General features: G+C 49.7%; 1 protein-coding gene across 6 annotated transcripts in view; it reads right to left on the minus strand.

The window, feature by feature from the left end:
* The window catches only part of Sipa1l3 (signal induced proliferation associated 1 like 3), a 209,987-nt gene that overhangs the window by 99,361 nt on the left and 88,768 nt on the right, over window positions 1-21,858 (minus strand). For all 6 annotated transcript variants that reach the window (XM_031386009.1, XM_031386003.1, XM_031386005.1 and 3 more), the window contains one exon: window positions 20,119-20,192. The gene's annotated coding sequence lies outside the window, so the exon portion shown is untranslated. The remainder of the gene's footprint in view (window positions 1-20,118; window positions 20,193-21,858) is intronic.

Raw genomic sequence — 21,858 nt, forward strand, 5'->3', positions numbered from 1 at the left:
GCAGGGAGGGACGGAGAGACTGGGGTGCGGGCTACTTTAGGTAGCACTCTTCTGCCACAGTGGTCATGTTTCATCCTAAGTGCTCCCTGGTTCCTCACTGCCACATCCTTATCAGAGCACAGGACATCAAGCCCTGCGCTCAAGCCTCCATCTACTACCAAGGGAGCACTCAAGCAAAATGCCCTCGAAATAGGGAGGAAGAGAGGTGCTCTGCACCTGGATTTGCTGACGCCAGGATCAGCTCTGTGACCCCTCATCAGTGCAGCACCTTTTGACAGCGCCAGATGTCACGAGTGGGAGAAACCCCCCCCCCCCCCCACTTCTGTTGAGCTAGGGCCTCAGCTGCAGCCTGCTCTACCTGGTACTCAAGTCTTCCCAGTTCTACACAGCAAGGGTGTCTCCACGCCCAAACTCCACCAATCTCTCTCTTCTCTTACTTTCTGTTCTTCCCCAACAAAACCTCCTTTAAATGGCACTTCCGGAGGGGAGACCTATTATCTCCCCCACTTTACAGAGTAGAGCTCTGAGGCTCAAAGCAGCAAACCACCCACTTAAGGTCACAGCGGGACCAAAGGTTCACGTGGGATTTGAACCTTGGCACATCAAATCCACAGTCATCATAATCATGGCCATGGATACGGCCATAATAAATGCCTGCCCTCAATCTCTGATGACTGGCAGCAATGCTTAGGCTCTGGTAATCAGCCTGCCTGGGATCAAGCTACAGCCCCACTAAGTACCACGGAGACCTACAGTGTCACATGTGTCCTTACTAGTGTACCCAGCAAGAAGGTCCCCATGAGGTACTTGGCACAGTAAACCGCACACCACAGACACCGGTACTGGTAACTTTTTTTTTTTTTTTTTTAAAGATGTCATTTATATCCTTTGGAAGTTTCAATGGCTATAAATTGCCATTGGGGGTTCTGGGAACTGAACCTGGGTCCACTAGCTTTTAACTGCTAAGCCCTCTGGGGATACAGCTCAGGGAGAAATGTTTGCTTAAGCAATAGTGAGGCTGACCTGACAACACACTGACTATGGGGGAGGACTGAGAGCTATGCCCAGGCCTTCAAGACACTGGCCACTCACTGCTCTATCTTTGGCTCCATGATGGTGCCAAGGTCAGGGTAGCAGGCCTGGGAAGCAGGGAGAGGCAAGAGAGGGCTCGGTGGGTGAAGAAGTGCTCGCTGTGCAAGCAGTTATACCAGGTAGAGGCAGGCAGATCCAGGGGGTTGCTAGCCTGTTTAGTCTAGCAAGAGACTAAGCTCCAAGTGGGTAAGCTCCAGATTCTGAATGGAGCCCTGCCTCAAAAACAAACAAACAAACAAACAAAACATGGAGAACAACAGAGGAAGACACCTGAATTTGATATCTCTGGGTTCCATCTCTCTCTCTCTCTCTCTCTCTCTCTCTCACACACACACACACACACACACACACACACACACACACACTCTCTACCCTGCAAAGCAGCATCGCAGCAGGACTACCATTGTCTGCCCTTTAGAGGAGGCTCACCATCTTGGCTCACACTCATTCAGAAATAGAATCTTTCAAAAAAATTAGTTACTTTTACTGGTGACTGAAATAAAACAAAGACAAACGCAAAAACAAAAACAAAAAACAAAAACCAATATGGAGTTCAAAAGAATGACATAATATCTTTTGTACTGAAAAAAAATCATGGTATTTAAAAAACCATGCTAAAACTGTCACAGCCATTTACCTCCCTCCCCTCCAATCTAGGTCAACACAGGGGAAAGGTCTCGAAGGCTGGCAGTGGTTCCGTCTGGGTGGGAAGTGACAGTGTCCATGATGAGTGTGAGGATGCAGACTGCAATCCCAGCACTTGGAAGCCGGAGGCAGCTGGGTCAGGAGCACAGGCTCCATCCTCAGCGAGCAAAGCCAACCGAGTTCTATTTCCAGCTCTAAACAATGCCAAATATACTTGTCGTAGATATCTAATTTTTCTGGGTGATTCCACCTTCACACACACACACACACACACACACACACACACACACACACACACACTACAACTTCACATGTGCATATATCTTGATGATGTCACTCTCCTGATATCCCTGAAGATCCTCATCCTTATTTTTAAACAATGACTCACTAGGCAATTGTGGCCCACGCCTTTAATCCCAGCACTCGGGTGGCAGAGGCAGGTGGATCTCTGCTGAGTTTGTTGTCAGCCTCGTCTACAGAGCTCTGATAAACAGACCTTGTTAGATACGTGATTTTTAAAAAAATATATTTATTTTTATTTATGTGTGTATGTGTATGTATGTATGTATGTGCCTGCATTCGTTTATGGGTACAAGAGGGTTTCAGAGTTCCTGGAACTAGAGTTCCAAGTAGTTGTGAACAGCCTGACATAGGTCCTTGGATCCGAACCTGGGTGGGTCTTCCAACCTTAACCAGTAAGGACCCTTAACTGCTGAGCCACCTCTCCAACCCTTAATTTTTTAAAAGTCTATAAGTATATTTAAACATCTCAGCCATTAGCGCACTGTCTTCAGAGACCTGCGGATTTGTTCCGTGAGTCTGCATATGCCCTACTCTGACGAGGTGTGTGTGCTCATGTGAACCATGCTAGACTGTCCACTTGGCCTGTAATCCTTTCTCTCCCTTAGAAGCACTCACCTGCCCTCCAACCATGGGCAGGGCATGCGTGAACACACCTCCGGACCTGCTGGGGAAAGAGCACTTCTGAGGTAGGAGGGGTCAGGAGATGTGGCCTGTGCCCACAAGGGCAGCAGCCTCAGAGAACTAACCACGGGTTATCTGGGGACAGAGGGAGGTGGGCACAGACGAGGAATGACAGGATGGAGGGAACATGAATGACAGCCCTGTGCCTGCAGCAACACTACAGAAGGCTCTGGAAGGGTTACAGTTTCTTCTCAGGCTCATGGGTCTGGCCGGCAGATGGTGAGAGCTGGCTGCTCTGTTCACCCATCATCCTGCCCCTGGGCAACACTGCAGGGACTGCTGCCTCAGGCCAGGTGGAAGGAGCTAGAGACACAGGTCATGGGAATGGGGCCCTCCAGACAACAGCGCTCTTAAATAAAGGCACATACAACATGTGCGCAAGGGTGCGCAAGCGCACGCACACACACACACACACACACACACACACACACACAAGCACACAAATGGTAGAACTTTTCTCCAGGCAATCTGGCAACCAATTTAAATGTAAAAATGTTTTTAACCCTCTGAATTAGTATTGCTACTTCTGGGAATTGATCCCAAAGAAGTAATTAGAGATTTAAAAAAAAAAAAGATTAATGGCATTGATTACAAAGGTAAACAAAACAAAGAACACAGCACTGGCCCTAATGATGGCCCTGCATCCACTGATGATAAATGCTCCTGCAGCAAAGAATACACACACGCTCAGAGAGAGGCTGGGCCAGACACTCTGGAGGTGGAGTAGTGTTTATCCTTTCACGGATTCCCCAAATTGCTTTTATCTTTCGTTTCCCTTGAACTCACAGATGCACTTGCTTCTCCTCCTGAGTGCTGGGATGAATGTTGGGCGCCCCTCCCTCACCCAGCCATCCGAGTGCTGGAGAACAGGAATATGCGGCTAGATGCTTGGGTGCTGTCCCCACTATTCTTCTCGCCTAAACATCCACTAGACTTATCTTCTCTCTAGGGACAGTTGCCAATTTGGTCCCAAGCTCTGCCTTTACCTAGGGTTTCTGTCTTCCAGTAGACACATCGGCCATGGGGCAAGTCACACCTGTGTGACCCTCCTCATCAAGGCCATTTGATGACCGGAAGGAGACGATCCCAGCCAGTATGTGCACGAGGCCTGTTCTCCACTGGGTCCTGCTCTAAGTACCATTTGATCAGCACAGTCCTCCTAGGGAGGTACTACTGTTGCTATCCCTTTTCTACACAACAGGAACTGAGGCACAAGAATGAAAGTCACGTGCATAAGGCTACAATGCTTTAAGAAGCGAGGCTGGGTTCAAATTCTGCCAGCTGACTTAACAGCTAAGATTTCCCCACCTCGGACCATAGCCAAAGGCGGCTTTGTCTGTGGCTTGAGGACACCCTGGAGCCAGATCTGAGTGGAAGGTAGAGTTCATTTCCTGGTGCAGAGCAAACATTCACTGGCTCCCCGAAGCATTTCCAACCCCAAGGATAAAAGGTCTTGTGGAGAGGAGAGCTTCTGATAAGAGAGAGTAAGAGGTAGGTGAAGTGGAAACGTCTAGTACTCTGGAAAGTTAGTTGTGCCAAATGATGCTTTACTGGGGCACACAGGTGAAAGGATGTCTTGCTAAAACAAGCACATGAAAGACTGTTTTCCTGAAGCAGACACAGGTGAAAGGATGTTTGGATTTGGCAGACATTGAAAGGACCCGGGATGAGGGAGTATAAATACGACCCCGCAGACAGTGGGAGACAAGCATCGAGCCTTGGTTTCGTTTGCTCTGCCTCGTTATTCTTCACTGAAGCACTAAAGGCACACACACACACACACACACACGTATTGGTTTGTCTTACTCAGCATTGTTGAGCTCGACTTGTGATAAAACCACCATTGAGAGAAACTGGCCCAAGAACTGCTCGAGAGGTTCCTGAGGCACTTCAGTGGCCTCGACTCTGGCCAGTTGGTGAGCCTGGTAGTTTCATCAGGGTTGAACTATAGCAGCCTGTTGTCTGCTGGCCTAAAGGACTGGACTGTAGCTGCTAAGTTGTATTTGGGGTTTGCTACAGGACTGAACTGCTAACAAAGAAGATTGAGCTCACCCCCAAAGAACTACTGCTGAACAAGTCCACTCCCCCATATCCTAATAACTTTTCTCTTCCACTACCTCTGCTGGGTGGTGGGGTCAACCTCTGCTGAGAGGTTGAGCCCTTATTAAAAGTAGGTTCCCAGCCGGGCAGTGGTGGCGCATGCCTTTAATCCCAGCACTTGGGAGGCAGAGGCAGGTGGATTTCTGAGTTCGAGGCCAGCCTGGTCTACAGAGTGAGTTCCAGGACAGCCAGAGCTATACAGAGAAACCCTGTCTCGAAAAACTAAAAAAAAAAAAAAAAAAGTAGGTTGCCTACAAGTAGGCAGTTCTAGTTGCCTCCCTCATAATCCCGTGCTCCATGGTCCCCAGTCCTTCCTGCCACAAAGATAAAGGAGGATATGACACCAGGGGCCAAACCATATAGATACCATTTTATAGACACAGAAGATCTGGGACTTGGAGAGGGTTCACCTATTTACCAGATTACATGCTAGCTTAGGAATCTAATCTAGACCACTGACTTCAGAACTTCCCTTCCTAAGTGTGTCCTCTCATTTCCTTGCAAGAGATACCAGGTACTGACCAGAATGCCCATCGATGGAGATGTCTCTGTGTTAAGAGCACTTGCAGTTTGGTGACCAGCACTCACATCCGGCAGCTCACGGCTACCTATAACTCTATCTAGTTCCTTGGGATCTGACACTCTCTTCTGGCCTCTGCACACCTGCACACAAAGACAAATATGCGTATCCACAAATAAAAATAATAAAGAACAAATCTTAAAAATGTCCTGGTAGAGCACTTATTTATCAGCATGTACAAGGTCCTCGGTTTAATTCCCTGCATAGCAAATGAACAGAGAAACAAGCACATCTCCAGAATACATTTTACATCCATCAGCGGGCTGGTGCAGAGGAAGCAGAGTGGTGAGAAGCAAACGTGGGCTGGAGAAGTAGTTCAGTGGTACAGCCTTTGCCTAGGTGGAATCCCCCAGGGAGGGGATGTGGTTGTGGTTCAGTAGTAGAGAACACTTGCCTCGTATGTGTTGGACACTGGGATTGATCCACAGCACCACAAAAGCAAACAGAAAGAAAACCGAGAAGGCAGACCTGTGATCAGCAAGGAGCGTGGGGAGGAGCTTGGGCCGGATGAGAAGGAATGCCCCCCCTCCATTATATCAGCCTACCATCTGCAGCCCAAGGCAGACCCTGAGTTGAGTCTCACAGATTCATAGGGGCACAGGCACGTCGACACTTTCTGAAGCACTTTTTGCTGAGGTGTGGATCTGGTACAACCTGGCACCTCATACAAGGGGGCCAAAAATGTGAGCTGTGGCAAGGAGCACCCAGGGGACAGCTGGGCTGTCATTGCTGGTGCATAACAACGTGGCTAGCTCTCAAACACAAGACATTTTGTGAAAATCATAAGAGACAGAAAACATACATGTAAGGCTGTTTCAGGAAGCTGATGAATTAGGAGACAGAGATTCTTACAGAGAGTTCAGGCTAGCCTCAAACTCACAGAAATCTACCTGCATCTGCCTCTCAAGTGCTGGGATTAAAGGTGTGTGCCACTACATCCCGCTAGAAGCTGCTCCTTTACTGAAAGGTCAAAATGTAATCTGCAAGAATAGGTCCATAGCCACCGCCACACCACAGACACTTTGAAAAGAGGTAGTAGTGGATGAAGGGAGAGAGGGAGAAAAAGGAAGACAACCGACTCTGTATGAGGAGGAGGTAGTTCTTCTAGCAGCAGACCAGCCATTCATGACGCTAGTCTCCGCTTCTCTCCCTGTGGGGATGTGAAGGTGAAGGAGGCGTGCAGGAGTAAAAGACACAGGACTCAGGACTTTTTCAAAGGAAAACCATACTGCTTTATTCTCAAAAGCCACCAAACCACTGGGTCTGACTTGATCTGTGAGCGTGTGAGCTCCAGTCAGGAAGGGAGTAGAGAGGCCTCTCTACCCTGTGGTGGGCACTGAGATGCCTGGTCAATTCCCACTTCCTCAGCTCTTGAAAGAGGGACTCCAATTGGTCAAAGGCAACAGAGTGAGTTGCTTCTCTCTGATCTGACTGGCTGATTGGCAGGGACACATGACCTAAGCTGGACCAACTGTAGCCTGAAAGGGTTTAGAGCTCATGGGGGAAGGGTCTTTTCAATGTGATCTCTCTCAGTGCCCATGGACAAGAAAGCATGTGACCTTAGATGTCACTGGAAGCCATTCTGGGACCTAGGGACATGAGGAAGAGGAAGCCAAGGTTGAGAGCTGGCATCCGTGACACACATGTTGAGTGGCTGATTATATCCAGTTTGGTGTTGCCTACCTCTGGCCTTGGAGAGCATATGAAATGGCTTTCCTGTTTGGCCAGATGGTGCCAGTGTGTTTCAAGCACAAGAATCTCGATGTAGATTTGCATGCTAGCCAGCTGTCTTTGCTCTGTTTTTCTAAGGCAGCTCTTGTTACATAGCCCAGGCTGGGCTTGTGAGTCTGCTGCCTCAGCCTCCTGAGCACTAGGCTTACAGACATGTGTCACTACCCCTGGCCAGCCAGTTACTTTTTGACTATTAAAGGAAAATCTCTACAAGAGGAAAGTGGGCAGCAGCAGTGATAGCAGGAAGGCAAATCCACTCCTGGTAAAGAGATGGCTTGCGCCTCTCAGGTGGCGTGTCAGTCCTCAGAACTGTCCCCAGTGATGCCCAGTGTATGCAGGGTTGGGGGAAGCCCCAGCAGAGTGGCCCACTGCATCCTCGCCATCCTCACAACAGCTGCCTTGCAGCGGGTCCTGTGTTCTGCTGCTCCCGATAGCAGCAGGGGGCTCATCCTCAGCTGCTGGGCCTGGGCTGAGGATGAGAGGCAGGCGGAAAGCTGGCTGGCTTTCCTGCAGCTGCTCTGTTCCTGCATCAAAGGTTGCATTTGAGGATCTGGGCCACTGCTGTGAGCTCTGAGATGGCACATGGCCTGAGGACCTCCCAAGGCTCCCAGCTCCCCATCATCTCATCAGGTGAAAGGGCATTGGAGAGGAGTGGAAAACAAAGGGAAGCTCTCTCTGAACTCAGCCTGCCCTGGGTCCAGTCTGTAAGTGGGTGGGCGCCCTCCCTGCTCCTGTAAAGCACTGAGTCACAACAGCTTGTCACAGATTTGGAAAGCACTTAAGCAGAGAGTGCCAGGCACATGGCTATTTCATTATTATTGTTATTTGACAGTGTGTAGTTATGTATTTAATTCCAGAAATACAGTTACATGCTATAAAATATAAGTTTTTAGTATATATTTAATAATTTTTGTGCCCATCCTTCCCCTACTCCTCTTCTTTTTGCCCTGGAACACCCTGACGAGGATGTTGAACCTCTGATTCCCTGACCTCCGAAGTGCAGCAATTACAGGTGTGAACCACTACATCTAGTACATTAGCTACTTTTCTAGTGCCATGATAGAACACCATAACCAAGGCAACTTAGAGAAGGAAAGGTTTAGTTTGGCCTTATGGTTCCTGAGGGTGAGAGTCCATGGCCATCACAGCAGGGAAGTATGAGCAAGCACCAGACATGGCAGTAGGAACGGCTGAGAGCTCACATCTTGTACCACAAGCAGGAAATAGAGGGAGTAAACTCCAAATGGCACAGTCTTTAAACTCTCAAGGCCCACTCCTAGGGATGCACTTCCTCCAGCCAGGCCTCCCCAAACAGTACCACTAACTGGGAACCAAATATTCAAACGCCGGAGTCTATGGACTATCTTATTCGAGCCACGATAGCCAGTGGTATTTGATGAATTTTGACACGCCTACAACTAGTCTAACTTTAGCTGACACATACTGAATACACTGTCCCCAGCACCCCCAAACAGCTCTCCTTCTTAGGATAGGGTCTCGTGGGCTCCTGTGTTTGGGGGCCTTGTGGAGGCCCAAGAGTGATGAAAAACCCATTTCGATAAGATGAAGAGGTTGGAGCCAGGGAGGCTCTCCTGTGCTCAGAGTCTTCCTTCGTTCCTTACCCTCCTAAGTGTGTGGGCAAACAGGAGGATGTGCAAGCAGCCGGGACCCTAGCAGTTACCCTGACCCTGTCATTTGAGGGCTGGTCTGCTGTCTTCTTCCTACTCTCGGATGGTTGGTTGACTTTCAATGTCCCTAGTTGCTGTTCTCTCACACCGATTCTTAGACACCAATCTCTGTATGGCTGCTAGAACCATTGAGAGATGCAGAATCTGGCCAGCTCCCTCCAAGGCCTGAAGGTCAGCTCTTGGCCTCTTGGACATGACCTTCTAAGCTCTGCCACATCCCACCTCTGCTGGGCCACCCTTGCTCTTTCTGTCTCTGTCTCACAACAAACTTCCTAGTTTTGAAGACAAGGTCTCCCTGTGTAGCCCAGGCTGGCCTAGAACTCCAGATCCTCCCGTCTCAGCCCCGCCCCCGCGCAGTACTAAGGTTACAGACATGTTCCATTATGTCCAGCATTACTGACGACTTTTTCCTTTTTTTTGAGACAGAGTCTCATGTAGTCCAGGCAGGCCGCCAATTCAATGTGTAGCTCAGGATAACCTTGAACTCCTGACATTCCTACGCCTACCTCCCAAATGCTGGGATTACAGGTATATATCACCATGTTTCTATCACTAGCAACTTTTCAAATGAAAAGATTTTTTTTTTTAGATTGTGTATTTTCCTTTATTTTTATTGGACAGACTTGTATTCAGAGTCTCTGAGAGAATTTGAGCAAGACAGTGGTCCTCATTTCACTTAAAGACACAAAAGAACACTTTGCACCAAGTGATGCTATGAGGTTACAAGAACAGTGATAACGGTGACAGTTGCCATGTTCTGAGCCTGGGTATGCGGGGAGCCAATTAATCTCATCCAATAACATCTTTATTGAGATTACTGTAGATTCACGTGGCATTGTGAGACATAATAGAAAACGTTACTAAACCTAGTTTGTAAATGCTAACACTGGACACAACTCCAGAACAGTATCATAAACAAATGCAATCTGTTGATTTTATTTAGACTTTTTCCCCTTTATTTCCTAAGACAGGGTCTTACACTGTACAGCCCATATTGTCCCACACAACTCCTTACTGTAGCCTGGGCTACCCTTGAATCTGTGGTCACTCTCCTGTCTCAGCCTTCCAAGGGCTGGGCACTGCCCTGCCCACCCTGCTAGCATTACATCATACTCAGCTTTCCTCCTTAGGAATGGGGCACAGGCGACACTGTGAGAGTTTGCGGAGTCATACAGTGACTATGTGGCTGGTTCTCTCCCTCCATCTGTACATTGAGTTCCTAAAGACTGAAGTTGGCTGACCAGGACATTATGTGCTGAGCTGTCCTGCCAGCCCATCATCCAGATTTTCTACACATGGTGTGTGTGTGTCTATTGTATTCTCTACAAGCTTATCACATGCATGTGTATGTATTCACCACTATCATGGTAGGAACAGGGAGGGTGTATGGGTGACCTTCAGTGAGCCACTGGGTTTTACCCGTCCCCTGTTCTGGAAGACTTCACTACTGCAAAGATCCCTCTCACTACCGCTTATGGCCCTGACCACTTTCCATCAGCTCCTACTCCTAGCCCTGTCAGTCATGTCTATGGTCAGCTCTGTAGTCTGACATGCCTGAATGCTGCACACGGGACTCGCAGCACAGCTTTCCTCACTCAGCACTGTCCCCCAACAGCTCCTTCAGCCTACCCAGACACCCCACAGCACCACAGCAGCGGACACCCCACAGCTTTGTTTACCTGGATACCGGGCTGTTTCCATATGTGGCTAGGAGCAAAGCTTTTTATGAACAATGGTAGGCAGATTTCTGTGTGGACACATAGGTTTTATTTCTCTGGGCTAAGTGCCCAAGAGTTCACTGGCTGGGTCATATGACAGCTGTGTACTTAGCTTTTATGAAACTGTCCATGTGGTTTTTTTGCATGGATGTCTTACTTTACATTCCTGCCAGCACTGTCTGAGAGACCCAGCTCTCCACACTCTTCACTGGTGACTGCTCAGTTCCTAGGCAGGGGCCCCCTATGGGGGCTGTTGTGTAGCAAGTACTGTTCTAGAACTGGGGAATGGAGCAATGAACAGGACTTCCACTGAGCTGCAGTGGCCATCCAGGAGGACTGGAGGCTAGCCTGGGCTAACTGATGAGCCCTCCACCTTGAAACACTAAAAGACAGGAGTTTACTGGCTGACGGGCAGACAGGTGACATACAAATCCACTGAGCAATTATGATAGGAGCTGAAGGAAGCAGAGTACATAATAATAAAAAATGATGAGTACACGGGCTCTGGCTACAGGGCCCGGCAGGCTGGAGCCCAATTCCAACTCCGTTTACATCTACTGTGAATGTATAGCACAGGCAAGGGACCTGACTTACCAGAATGTCAGTTCCCCATCTGTAAAACCAGATGGCAAGCCTGCTCTCGTAGCAAGTAGGCTGTCTCAACAGAAGCAAACAGAAGGCTAAGGGTGCAGCTCAGCAAGAGAGTACCTGCTTAGAATAACTAGTGAGGTGCTGGGGGCGTGGCTCAGTGGTAGAGCCCCTGCCTAGAGTCCCCCAGTGAGGGGCTGGGGGCGTGGCTCAGTGGTAGAGCCCCTGCCTAGGATCCCCCAGTGAGGGGCTGGGGGTGTGGCTCAGTGGTAGAGCCCCTGCCTAGAATCCCCCAGTGAGGGGCTGGGGTATAGAATGCTTGCCTCAACCCAATACTGGCATAATATAAAAAAGCTGCCTTCATGGGCTCTGGAGGACTGAGTGGCTACCCACAGCACACTGGCAGCAAAGACAGGTTTGATGGAGACCACCTGTCTATGGGTCCCTGCCAACACCTCAGTCATGGAGGCAGTGCTCCTAAGAAGCCATACAGCTGTGAGGACTTCCAAGCTCTATATGGTATGGCCTTGTGTTCTGAAGGGAAGCCCATTCTGCTGAGGATTGACAGCTATGTCACAGAGGAAGGGACAGCAAGGTTGCTTACTTATGCAGCAGCATGCAGTAGTGTGGCAACTGGGGCAAAGGGGAACCTGGGACGTTCCACACCCAGGGATCTGAAGAGGGGCCCTTGCTGAATGACATCTACGCCCACCACACCCTCTGGGCCAACAAAGAAACCACATCTGGGAGAGAATGGCAATGTGGCAACCCCTCCTGGTCTGCCTAAGTAGCTCTACACCTGGCCAAGGGAGGAGTGCTTGGTTGACATCCTATGAGAGAAACAGGGAAATGCAGTAGGAGCAGGCAGCAGGCAGCTTGGGGCCTGGGAGAAAATGAGGACGCCCATGGGGGGGGGGGCAGGAGGGAGCCTTGGCTTTGAGAGGACAGATCCGTGAGTCATGGCAGTAGCCTAAGACTTCTGAGGCACGTCAGAGCTGCAGTGACCTGCTTTGTGGGCTTCCCATGACCTAGAGTGACCAACAAGCTGCTCTTCCCTAGGACTGAATCTAGAACTGGGGCACCTTCCCCTGTGCAGAAAATGACTTTGAATCCTGAAGGTAGGGCAGCCAGTTGGCAGGGGGATGGTGAAGCCTCACACCATGAGCATGGCTTTCCTGGAGGAGAAGGGCTCTGGGATGCTAAGCCTTGAATGTGCACAGAGGAATTCAAAACCAAACTGCCACTCCATTCCTTGCAACCCTTCCATGAGACTATAGTTCCAGACAGTGGAAGCTGAAGCAAGGGGATCATGAGTTCAAGGCCAGCCAGGGTTACACAGCAAGACTCCATCTCAAAGAAAACAAACAATCCAAACTTAGGACAGCTCACTGGGCCCACTGTTGCCAACCTTATTGCCTTCCCTCGAGATGCTGGAACCACTGTTAGCTTCCCCTATGAGCCAACACCATCCACCTCAGGCCCTTTGTTTTGGTTTATCCAGAGAAGACGCAAGGCTCCACAAATTATGCAGCTGAGTTCCCCACGTTTGGGAAAATTGCAGGGGTCGGCACACCTAAAGTGCCTACTGGGTAGGCGAGGGAGATATTCCACCACAAACAACAGGGTCCCAGCCTGCCAGTGTGTGGGTTCCTATCTACCTTCAAGATGAAGACCGATGGCTGCTGATGCTTCAGAAAAGCCTCCTGAGGCTGTCTCGTCCCCACCCCATTCTAGAAGAAGATCCCCTCCCTCTGCTCGCTCTAGACATTCTGTACTGTCTTTCTGGCTAGTGACCCCAGGTAAGCCGCATGTGTTACCTCAGGAACTGGACCCCTGAAGCTGAGGCCATTATGAGGAGCTTCTCATAGCTCCAGGGGGCTACCATGATCCCAGTTTGCCAATGGGGACGGCATACCAGGCCTGTCCAGCAGCAGGCAGCCAGGAACTGAATCTGGGGAGCATCCAGATAGTCAGGCAACCTTTCCAATGACTGCACTGCCTAACAGCTGCTGGCGACTGGAGGTCAGAGGCATAGAACTCATATGCCACATTTCAGGGTTGAATAGCTCATTCTAAGGGCATTTCCCAAGAGTGCTAAACTCCCCCAACCTGAGAGACAGCTCATGGTCAGTGTGTGTCGCACATGGCCTAAGCATCAGAGGGACACATACATGTGTAGGGCCACACATTTACCTGATGTATCCATCTATGTCGCTTGTACCGCCCATCAGAGTCCAGAGGCCAGCTCTGTATCCTTTTAGCTCCTCATATGGCCTCACCTTCAGGGATCCGGCTCCTCTGTCTTCTTCCCTCTTCACTGGCCCTTTCTCCTGCCTTTTCTGCCCCTCTTCATATTCCCTCTGGGCAACTGTTCCTCTCTCTGGGTCCATCCCTCCTCCCATGATGACCCTGAGCCCCTGGTTTTCAGCACTATGTTCTATTGAGGACCCTGGGTTTCTTGCTGCTTAGGCCTCTCCTGTCCACCCCAGAATCACTGAATGTTCCTGTCACCTTGCCATCGCTCATAGCTATCCAACCACCCTTGAGCTGTGCACCTGGATATTCACACCTCCTTCTGCGTTGCTTTAGAAGGCTTTACACCAATGCAGTGCAGTAGAACCATTTCTTCTGAGACAAAGCATCCCGCCCTGGAGGGAACTCATTATGACTCAGGATATTCTGTTTGTTTGTTTGTGACAAAGTCTCTCTATGTAGTCCTGGTTGGCTCAGAACTATGTAGTCCAGGGTGGTCCCAAACTCATAGAGATGGGTCTGTCTCTGCCTCCTGAGTGCTGAGATTAAATTTATGATCCACCATACCAAGTGATAGAGCCAGGATGTTCTAAAAGGAGATGAAACATTCTCTTCTTCCTAAATGCTCCTTAAGATCAGGAAGCAAATAACTCAAGAGCTTCAGGAAGTCCCTGAAACTGAACAGATTCAGTAGGTATCTCTCTCAAGGTTATATAAACAGTAAGAACTCTAAGACACTGTCAGGCAAGACAAGCCACCTGAAAGAGACAGAAAGTAATCAAACTGCCTGGAAGCTGCAAATCAATGAATCAATGAGCTGTCTGCAAGAGATACTTTCTGATTTGTAGAGCTGCTTACAAACTGTGCAGCAAGCTCCAGTGTCCCAACTTCTGAGAGCCAATCCATGCTGGGTGTGAATGGGCTCTGAGTCATTTCTGCTCCTCTAAGTAATCCCTCACCCAAACTCCTGTAAGTGACCCCAATAAAACTCCCTGGCTCATTAGGTTGGACTTGGATGGTATCCTTTGGCAGTCTGTCATTGGTTCCCTATCTAGGGCAAGGTGACATCTATTCACATCTCCCAGGAAGAGTGTCGTACAACACGTAGCCCAACTCAATACCCTCACTACTCACCTGGCAGTTGGGCCCAAACCTCACCTTAGGCTCTCTCCCCACAAACCCCTAAGCAGGCTGCAAACCTCTCTGAGTCTAAGTGAGAGCTACTCTTTCCACACCATCACCTGCTTTACAGTGGTGGATGCTACAAGGAGATCCTGCTGCTCACACAGCCTGGGAGACCCCACTCACATATAGGCCAGAGTCCTGCAGCCCTGTAGGGAAAAGGCTTGTGTCCCTATAAGGCTACACTGGGAACCCTGTGCATTCCCTGTTTTTGAGCCACTGAGTGGGTGTGTGACAGCATCTCCTTGTGATTACCACTCGCCTTTCTGTAATGACCTGCTGAGGGCTGATCTCTAATGATAACAGCAATGATAAAGAGCTGTAGATTGACCCTGATGTTGGATTTATTATGAGCCCCACACATTTTGGGATTCTGAGCAATTTGGATTTTAGGAAGGCAAACTGACATGGTATGGGGAGTGTTTATAATTCATCCCAAGGGGACTTCTGCAGTGTTGATGGATATATCAGCATAGATATGCAGTCCCCTGGAGCCAGGGCCATGTATCAAGGCCCTGAGGTCCTATAACCACACCCCAGCTCCCCAAAGGAGGTCTATGCTGAACATTACTACATCTTAGCCCCCAAATCTAACATCAATTTTGATTTCACAAGTCACCATATTTCAGAGGTGATAAAATAAAAAAATACAGGTAGATGGTTATGTTAACTATATCTTTTAAGTTAAATTTTACATTTATTTATTGTGTGTGCATGTGTATGCCACAATATACATATAAAGGTCAGAGAGCAACCAACAGAGACAAGCGACTCTCCTTCCATCATGTGGGTCCTGGAAAGCAAACCCAGGTCTTCTGCTTTGACAGGAACACCTTTCTTTCCCCTCTGTGCCATCCTGCCAGCCCTGTCTTTTTTGTTTCCTTCTTTTGAGAAGGGGTCTCTCCATGTGGCCCTGGGGTGCCCTGAACTTCTGATGATTCCTTTGCCTCTGCTCCCAGACATTATGGGTGTTCACTATCATTACCTGCTTGCTTTAGGCTTTTTCTGTGTTTGTTTTGAGATAATGAGGTCTCTCATGTAGCCCAGGCTGGCCTAGAATCCCCAGTCATGATGGCTCCACCTTTCTTTCTACAGCACTGCTTGTTCCCTCTACTGGGACCCCCTATCTCAGTTCCACTCGGTCACTGTCTCCTTACCCTTCTGGCCCCTCCCACGACAGGTATCTATACATGCCAAGCTCCTCCTCACATGTGCCTGAGCTCCGTATCTTCTGAGTACATCAGCTATAGGCTCCTAAAGATGGAAAAACTTGATCACTATGTATTTATTTTTAGAGTCCCAAGGAGGCATGGTATGCAGTAGGTGCTCAATAAGTACCACACAGATTTACTCTGTAGCCACTGTATTCATGCCCTCTTCACCTTTCTGGCTGGAGATGGAAGTACACGGACCATTCAGAGCCCTGTGCAATGTGCCACCCTCCTGTCCCCGGCTGTATCTCTCAGCTGTGAAGCTTCAAGACAAGAGAGTCTCAGTCAGAGCCTGGGCCCTGGAAACATAAAATCAATGCTCCACCTGACCTGCCGCACACACGCCACATGTCCCCAGTAAGGAACGGCATTGATAGTGCTCATTTTAGGATTTCAGGTTCATTTGCTGCCACCTTAGAATCTCACTTGTGGCTGGCAGTCCTGTGAATGAATAAAGTCACTAGAGGCAGAGACACTGTGATGAGATTTGGTGGCTGCTGGAAGGCGACAGTCTCTGGCTGCAGGGGGTTACAGCAGTGAAAGGCCTGGGGGGGGGGGGCAGGCCGAACATTTACTCCCTGGGAAGTGCTACTTCCCCTTCCTGTTGGGAAGATGAAAGGTCCCACCCTGAGCTGATGTCTTTAGATAAGGCTGCAGGCTGTCTCATCAAACACACTGTCACCTCTTTAGGGATCACACAGCCAACCTCCAGTCCCTGGAGACAGGAGGCTGCTTAGAAGTCAGAGCCACCCTGGAAGCCCTATTAGCTGGAGGATGCTTAAGCAGCAAGGATGCATGAAGGGTGTGGGCTAATTCGGGCTGACAACCTTCCAAAGAATCACCCACTGGGGCACTGCCCTCCCGCTCCGTCCGAGAGAATAAATCACACTGTCAGGTCTAATTTGGGATTCGGGTGATGGGCTGTACAAAGCATCCATGTGTTCTGACTGCAGAGGTCAAGGGCAGTCACAATCCCAAGGCCTGTGCTAAGAAGCCTGGGGACTTCGTGAGAAACTAGGTTGGGAGACCAACAGCTGTGGGTTCCTGGTGCACACCAAAGAAAATTTCTGTCTTCTCTTGTAAAACTTCTGGCCCAAACCTCGAGCTAGCAGCAAACTCCTGTTCTCAGAAGACAGGTTGGTTACATTCAGGCATCCTAAGAGTTTGGCATTTGGTGAGTAAGGATCGCCATGGCAGCAGGAAGCACTGGTGGTAGTAATGGTGCTGCTGCAGCTGCTGGTAAGTGGCAGTTACAGCTTTAAGGGCTAATGCATATGAGCTACCTCAGCCACCCACCATCAGCACCCTCAACACCAGCATCATCAGCATCCATTAAGTGACCCCTCCCCGACCTCGTGCTAGGCACTGTCCCAGCCCAAGTGGGCCCAGCCAGAGGTGCAGCTGAGACTGGAACCTGCATTGTCTGGGCTCTGGGCCGGTGTGCTGGGGTTCCCCTGCCAACCCATTTGGATTTGACTGACTTGGAGAAGGCCAAGTGAGGGCTAGGTGTCTGCCCGGGATGCTCAAGGCCCTGTGGCTTCCTGGTTACAGGTCTTGTCATTCTGCTGACACGCTGCACTACAGAATGAGCACGGGGGTACACAGGAAATGTGGGCTGGAACAACCTGCAGGATGCCAGCCAGGCGGCAAAGTGGGCCCCTTTTAGACAGAATAACTAAAGGTGTGGGTAGTGTTTGTTGGGAGAGCAAGGCCAGAAATATTTTCCCTGGCAATTTACAAGCCCCCCACCATGCCCTTTGGGTCTGGCAAGGAGGATACAGGAATGGTGGCACACTCCAGAACCAGACCAAGACTAGTGGGAGGGACTTACATACAGGTGTAAAGCAAGCTAGGACACCCCATCTGTCCCTGGCTGGAAGAATTCGGACAGGAGCTGAACAGAATGTAATCTGGCCTGGCAGGGCCTCCTGAGCCTACTATTCTGTAAGCACCCTCCCCATCCCGTGCCTCAGTGTTTACACCATTACTACAGGGCAGTGATGGTGGTGACCTCATAGGGTGGGTATAAGGACAGAGTGAGCTCATGCATGGAGAGTGTTTACAGCAGGGCCTGGCCCAGAGTCAGTTCCTATTAATACCAATTATTACCGCTCCTCTCCCCTGTGGAGCTAGACGCTGCTGCTGGCCAGTTTACCATTTGACTCTGCACTGCCCTTTCCTCGGGCCAGAAGGTTGAAACTTAGACGAACTTTCCTACCTGCCTTGCTGAGGGCGCGGTGACACCATTCTGCCCAGTGAGACGAAAGTGGTGTCATCTGGGGGATTCTGGAAGTGCTTGTGCGCACGGGTCACTGGTGTCAATCCCTACTTTTGTGCTGTCTGAAACCACAGCAGCAACCCTGTGGCCAAGAGGGGAAAAGCCCACAGAAACAGGGCAGCATCAAGCCATGACACTGGCCCATCACAGAGTGTGAGAATTTTTTTTAAATCAAAGGTTGTTAGCCTGACAAGGACCTTTCCTCTATCCCTGTGCACCAATTAGCCAAGAACTGTAGCTAACGGATGGGGAGGGTGTGGGGACATTACACACACCTCAGTAGACACGGAGAGGGGAGACAGCTCCCAGTAGATGCTGGCATTAGTGTATGCAAGTTTGTGGATAAGCAGGGCTTCGTTGGAGTCTTACAGCTCCCTCCAAATGCCTTTCAGTTATATTTGGAAAGTGATGGCAGGGGAAGTACCTGGCAGATAAGACACCACCTTAGCCAAGCGAGTCAGATGACACTGGGGGATAAAAATCACAGACACCGTGGATCTCTGGGACAATGCCCTGAGGAGGAGACATTACTTCTGGGATACTCTTCCCATTCACAATATGGCCTTGATAGAGTCGAGGGAAAACATCAAACAAAGCTAAATCCAGGCACTGCAAAAGCACAGAGCGGCGCGCTTCCTGAGTCACAGAAGACAAGGGAATGCTGGAACCTGGTACAGACTGTAGGACAGTCGCATGTCATGACTGGCAGACATGGGAGACAGCAAGCATGAGGACCTGGCACTCGTGAAGAGAGCCAGGTGTGTTGGCACATACTTGTAATCCCAGGGCTGGGGGACAGATAAGTGGATTCCTGGGGATCGCTGGTCAGCCAGTCTAATCTAACTGGTAGCTTCTAGGGTCCAGTGCAAGAACCTGTCTCAAAAACTAAGACAGAAGGCTCAGCAGCTAAGAGCACATATAGCTGACACAGAGGACCCAAGTTTGGCTCCCAGTGTTTACACAGAGCAGCTCACAACCACTGAACTCCAGTTCCAGAGGAACCCAACACCTAGAGGCACATTCCTTTAATTCCAACACTTGGGAGGCAGAGGCAGGCAGCGGATCTCTGGGAGTTCAAGGCCAGCCTGGTCTACAGAGTGAGTTCTGGGACAAACAGGGCTATATAGCCTTGAAAACAAGACAAACAAGCAAGCAAACAAGGTGAACAACAATGGAAGTCTGACACCTGCATACCCATGCAAGAAGTGGTCTCTAGCCTCAGAGGATCTGGCAAAACTTTATCAAGATGGCATGCTCGGGGAGGAACCACGTCGTTTCCCGGGGTTCACTAGGTCCTACAGTGTGGCTGCCAGCGTCGGTGTCAGCCAGCAACACTTGTAGCATCTGGAGCCAGAATCTTCACCCTCTCTCCCAGTGCCCACACTGCCAGGGTCTTTCCAGGACCAGGCAGCACTGTTCCCCAGCACCCTGCCATAAAGGCTGGCACTGGCATTCAGGAATGCTTCGTTAGGAACCGAAAGAGTATTTGCCCTGAAACTGACTTCACAACCTAAAGTCTGTTACAGAACATGATACTCGTTAGAAAAAAAAATCATGCCCAAATTCTCCCAAGTTTAACCTACTTAAACCTACACATCCAGATAGATATTTACCACACATTCGTTTTTCAATCGTGTGCCAGCACCTATGCTGCTGCCACTGCATTTTGAACCGACAGAGGGACCGGCAGCATATGGCAGGGTGATGGGCCAGTGTTGTGGCTCCCTATGTGGTAGGTTCACAAGGGAATTCCTTCGTGAGTGACTGGAGCTGCCCATGAAGAAGGCTCTCCCAGGTGCACTGCCGCTGAGGGTGCTCCAGTAGCTTCTCTACAGCCTGGGTTTGTTCTCAGACAACAGACTGAAATACAAAGTATGCATATGTGTGTGTGGGAAATGGGGTAGCAGCACATGGCGCAGTGAATGACGGAACTTATCTCGCAGGGAGGGTGGGAGGTGGGGGTGGTGATGGAGCTGGTTCTCTTCTCTGATACTCTGCCTTTATATTTAAAAGTAATAAAGGCACGTGTATTGTTTATAAAATTTAAACAAATAGCCACAGTACTTACCTTAGCATGCCCTGGATACTAGTGCACCTCTAAGGTCTCACGAGAGCCAAGGTCAAAGGTCAAAGGGGGCGCACCTATGAAAACGGAAAAGAAAAGGTCATGCTTTTGACCAAGTGGCACGGGGTCCTCCTGCTGTAACAGTCACCTGTCACACTTGACAGGTACTGACCAAAATCTGGTGCTGAGAACACAGTAGAAGCAGGAGAGCCGCTGTCCTATGGGGAGGAGGTGGCGGAACAAGCGCACCACACAAGACCAGGGTCTGATACAGACTGATGAGAACATGGGGTGGGAGAGCAGGGCTGCCAACTCACACAGGGGAAAGACACCCGAATGGGTAAGATCGCAAACCATGACTGCCCTGGAAAGAGCTTCCAGGCCACACACAGAACAGCTGGTGCAAAGGCCCTGAGGCAGGAGTGCATGGCCACCATGACAGTGAGGACGAAGGGCAGATGTACAAGTGTGGGACACACAGAGAGTTATATGTGGAGAAATGACAAGTAGAACTTTTCTGACAAAAGTCTAGGCACATCAATATTTGGTATGGTTGTGTTTATCTGAATGGTAAGATTTTAAAATTATAAGTGTATCGAGTGTGTGTGAGTGTATGTGTTTGTAGAGATCAGAAGACAGCTTCTGGAAATGAGTTCTCTCCTTCTACCTTTATGGAGGTTCTTCGGATCGAACTCAGGGTGTCAGGCTTGTTTGGCAAGTGCTTTACCCACTAAATTGATCTTGCTGGCACATGGTGGAGCATTTTAAGGATGAAGTGAGTCTGTCCATACTACATGTGCTAGCACACGCTGGGTCCTGAGGCAGGAGGAGCTCTAGAAGGGCAATCCACAAATGTCCATGGGAGATGGGTATGAAAGGTTGCAAAAGACCCAATTCTATCCAGAGATCAAGATGTCTTAAAATGGAACCAAATCCATACTTTTCTTTCATTTCTTGTGTGTGTGAGTACAAGAAAGGGTGGGAGGGAGCTGGGCGGTGGTGGCGCACGCCTTTAATCCCAGCACTTGGGAGGCAGAGGCAGGTGGATTTCTGAGATGGAGGCCAGCCTGGTCTACAGAGTGAGTTCCAGGACAGCCAGGGCTACGCAGAGAAACTCTGTCTCAAAAAACAAAAACAAAAACAAAACCAAAACCAAAAACAAAAAACAAAAAAAACCCCAAACCAAAAAAAGAAAGGGTGGGAGGGAGAGGAGAGTAGGAGTTGGGGTGGGGGTGCTGACTCTGTAGCTCAGGCTGGCCTCATACTCACATCACCTGCCTCAGTCTCGCAGGTGCTGGGTGTGTATCAGAGTGCTTGGATCTATCCACATACTTGCTACTTTGCAACTGAGGTCTAGTGATGGATTCAGTGACTTAGAAACAGGTGAGTAAGGTAAGCTAGGTGTGGTGGCACATTCGGGAGGCTTAAGGACAGACACAAGCTTGAGGACCTCTGTAGGGCAAGGCCTTGACGATTCAGACCTGGCCTCATGCTGAAGTCACTGCACTGCTTCCCTGCTCCTGGCCTGGCCACCAGGTGAGCTGAGCAATGACCAATAGTAGCCCCAGGACAGGGAGGAAATGTGAGCAACAGGGTGACTTACTGACTCTGGCTGATTGGTCACTTATATCTCTTTACACTTGCCAGGACCATCTCAGCATCTCTAAGACAGCAGCCTGGCCTGTGTACTGGAGCCCTGGCCTGTGTACTGGAGGCCTGTGTACTGGAGCCCTGGCCTGAGGA

This window comes from Mastomys coucha, unplaced genomic scaffold (assembly GCF_008632895.1).
Source record: "Mastomys coucha isolate ucsf_1 unplaced genomic scaffold, UCSF_Mcou_1 pScaffold21, whole genome shotgun sequence".
NCBI lineage: Eukaryota > Metazoa > Chordata > Mammalia > Rodentia > Muridae > Mastomys > Mastomys coucha.